The 3,758-nt window shown below is 32.2% G+C and overlaps 1 long non-coding RNA gene across 1 annotated transcript; it reads left to right on the top strand.

The window, feature by feature from the left end:
* Window positions 1-725: 725 nt before the first annotated feature.
* Window positions 726-2,771, top strand: LOC122724015. Its single transcript, XR_006351180.1, has 3 exons — window positions 726-1,015; window positions 1,122-1,191; window positions 2,291-2,771. It is a non-coding gene; the product is annotated as an uncharacterized LOC122724015 (long non-coding RNA).
* The last annotated feature ends 987 nt before the right edge of the window (window positions 2,772-3,758 follow it).

Here is a 3,758-nt window from a genome sequence, read left to right on the forward strand (position 1 = left end):
GGTTAAAGGCAGTATCAGACAGACAAAAGTCATATGCAGATAAGAAAAGAAAGGATATAGAGTTTTTAGTGGGCGATAAAGTCTTCCTTAAAGTTTCACCCTGGAAGAAAGTGCTGAGATTTGGCAAAAAGGGCAAACTGAGTCCTAGGTTTATCGGTCCTTATGAAATTTTGGAACGGGTAGGACCGGTAGCCTACAAGCTAGCCTTACCACCAGAACTTGACAAGATACACAATGTCTTTCATGTTTCTATGCTTAGAAGATACAGGTCAGATCCCTCTCATATCCTCCCAGCTGAATCTGTGGATGTTCAGCCAAACTTATCATATGAAGAAGAACCTGTGAAAATTCTAGCGAGAGAAATAAAAGAGTTGAGAAATAAAAGAATTCCTCTCGTTAAAGTCCTGTGGAGGAATTACAAAGTAGAAGAAGCAACTTGGGAGAGCGAAGATGTCATGAAAGCATAATATCCTCATCTCTTTAATACAGGTAAAATTTCGAGGACGAAATTTTTATAAGAGGGGTAGAGTTGTAACATCCTAAAGAAATATATATATAATAATAATAATAATAAGGATAGTAAAATAAAAATAAAGAAATAATAAATATAATAAAAGAAAGGAAAAGAATTTAAAAAAGAAAAGAAAAGAAAGGAAAAGAAAAAAAGAAGATAATACATAAATTTTTAATTTAAAAATAAGTGGCTCATTTGTAGCCACAAACCAAATAAAAAAAAAAAGAAAAGAAAAGAAAAGAGGAAAGAAGAAGAGACTAGAAGTGAAGAGAGAAACCCATTTTTGTTTTCTCCATTTTCTTCTCCTTCCTCTGCCGTGAAACCTCCTTTCTCCATTTGTTTTTCTACACCAAAATTGCTTCAAAATTTCACCTCCAATTAATTCCCCATCTTCTCTCAACACCTTTCCAAAGAAGCATTTGAAGAAAAGAAGGGAAATCAAAGAGAAATTTCAAGGGTGAGGGAGAGTGAATAGTAACCAAGGGTTTGGAAATTTGAAAGGTATGTTAGGGGTTTTTGTTGTAGGGTTATTTCTTATCATTTTATGTGAATATTTATGAGAAATATTGTATTAATTTGATTTATTGGTTTATTTTTTTTCATGAAGAAGAAGTGGAAGGGAAAGGAAAAGAAAATGAAAATTAGGGAATTTTAAGCTTGTGAAAGATCTTGGGAAGGTTTGTGCTCAACTCTATTTCAATAAATTCAAGAAATGGTTATTTATGTTCTATTTGAATTTTACTACCCTAATAGCAAGACCAAGTGAATAAGAGATTGAACGGATAGAAAATTCTAAAATTTATATGTAATTTAACTAAAATTTAAGTTGTGGATATAATAAAATGACTCTATTTCCTTTGATAGAACAATAATTTGGTTAGATATAGTGACAAACAAACAAACAAAAAAAAAAAAAAAGAAATGGAAGGAATAAGAAAAATGAGTCATGGTGTAAATATGATGTTGAAGAATAATAAGAATAATATAAGATAAAGATAGGAATTAAAAAAAAATAATAATAATAATAATAAGAATAATAATAATAATTAAAAAGAATAATAGTTAATTAATTAATGATTAAATTATGAATTTATAATTTATGTAGTTGTACTAAATTAATAGAATTATATGATATGACAATGCTTAAAAGCAATGTTTAAAAGCAGAGTTGTAATATGATAAAGTATTATAGTTTGAATAATTGACAGTGACACTGTATTGCAAGTTTTTGTCCCTGTTTAAATGTATAAATTATTTAAAGTCTGGCCCTAGTAAGTTTAGTGGGAATTGTGAGTTAGTTTAAGGGTGTGGCATGCTATATACAGATCTTGCAGTACTGCACTACAGTTACACGGATTTTTGGGATACAATGAGGTACCCTACAGTTATAGACTCGGCTTTCGAGCCATACAGTTATTTGGCACTTTGTGCCCTACAGTTACAATTTCCTTATCTGACTTAACAGTCCCATTTAAATTTATAGGGGCCAACAGAAAAATAATAGATAAATAAAAGTATTAAGAAAAGGTAAAACCTTTTACATGATGAAAAAAAAAAAGAAAAAGATTATGAAATGAAAATATGCATATATGTGAAATACTAGTATGATTTAGATTTATTTCAAAATTATTTGCTATATAGTTTACTGTTATTTGTTTAATTTACTGTGGTTAAATGGATCTTGATTTAAATGTTTTATTTATAAAAAAAAAAGGAAAGTTGAGCACCGCTAAGCAAATTGCTTAGCGCGTTGGAATTTATTTTTTCCTCGCGCAGGTGGTAGATTCAAAGAGCAGTAGATCAAGATCTGCATCAACCCAGCCAGAATTACATCATCATCTATATTGGGGTATATTTTGTAAATTTTATATAAAGTTAATTTTTGGAAATATGGCATGTACATAAGGTTTTAGAGATAAAGTTGAATATGGTTTGGAACGGATATAGTTAAATATTTTAATTTTGGTGTAAATGTGGATGATTAGTATAAGTTTATGTGTTGAGACTAATGAAATGTTATGAAGTGTTTGATCGAAATTGAAACTGTTTTGATGTTGAAAGAAGTTTGGGGGTTAAGGTTGAAATTGATAGAAGTGTGATATTACTTTTCACAGGTGGAATTAAGTCCATATTTTAGGGGAAACTCTGCCGGATTTTTGGCTAAAAAAAAAAAAAAAGAAAAGGAAAAAGTAGAGATATTAGATTATATATATATATATATAAAAGTCATGATTTACATGATATAAAGTAAAGGAAAGATAAGAGAATTGTTACAAATGTAATGTCTCCGACTCGATTAATTAAATAATCGGGTAGGGGGTGTTACATTAACAGAGGGTTCTTACTGCAAATTATGGAACCCGTCTATGCTACCCAACAGATTCCTACTATCCACCCTCAAATCAAGACCCTCTTGGATAAATACAACACACTTTTAACCGAACCAATAGGGCTGCCCCCTCAACGTCTCCATGACCACAAAATTCCACTAAAAAACTCGGAACCCATTTCAGTAAGACCATACCATTATCCCTTCTACCAAAAGACTGAGATTGAATGAATTGTGACAGAGATGCTTGATTCTGGCATAATTCGACCTAACCAAAGTCCCTATTCTGCCCCAGTCTTATTAGTCAAGAAGGCCGATGGCTCCTGGCGGATGTGCATTGACTACAGAAAACTCAATAAAAACACAGTGAAGGACAAATTCCCTATTCCAGTTATCGAAGAATTACTGGATGAACTTGCAGGTGCTCAGTATTTCACCAAATTGGATCTTCGGTCTGGGTATCATCAAGTTCGGGTCCATCCTCATGATATCAACAAAACAACATTCCGGATGCATCAAGGCCATTATGAGTTTTTGGTGATGCCTTTCGGCCTCACCAATGCCCCATCAACATTCCAAAGCCTGATGAATGAGGTATTCCGAAGTCAATTAAGGAAATTTATTCTTGTTTTCTTCTATGATATTCTCATCTACAGCAAATCATGGGATGAACACATTCAACATTTAGAAACTATCTTTTCTATCCTGCAACAACATCAATTATTTGTTAAACCTGAAAAATGTCAATTTGGCCAAAGGGAAGTTAAGTACCTTGGTCACGTGATCTCTAATGGAGGAGTTACTGTTGATCTAGAAAAAAATTGAGTCCATTCAGAGTTGGCTGAAGCCTTCAACACCAAGGCTTTGCGTGGTTTTTTAGGACTATGTGGCTATTACAGGAAGTTCATGCAGCAC

The sequence above is a fragment of the Manihot esculenta genome, chromosome 7 (genome assembly GCF_001659605.2).
Source record: "Manihot esculenta cultivar AM560-2 chromosome 7, M.esculenta_v8, whole genome shotgun sequence".
Taxonomy (NCBI): domain Eukaryota; kingdom Viridiplantae; phylum Streptophyta; class Magnoliopsida; order Malpighiales; family Euphorbiaceae; genus Manihot; species Manihot esculenta.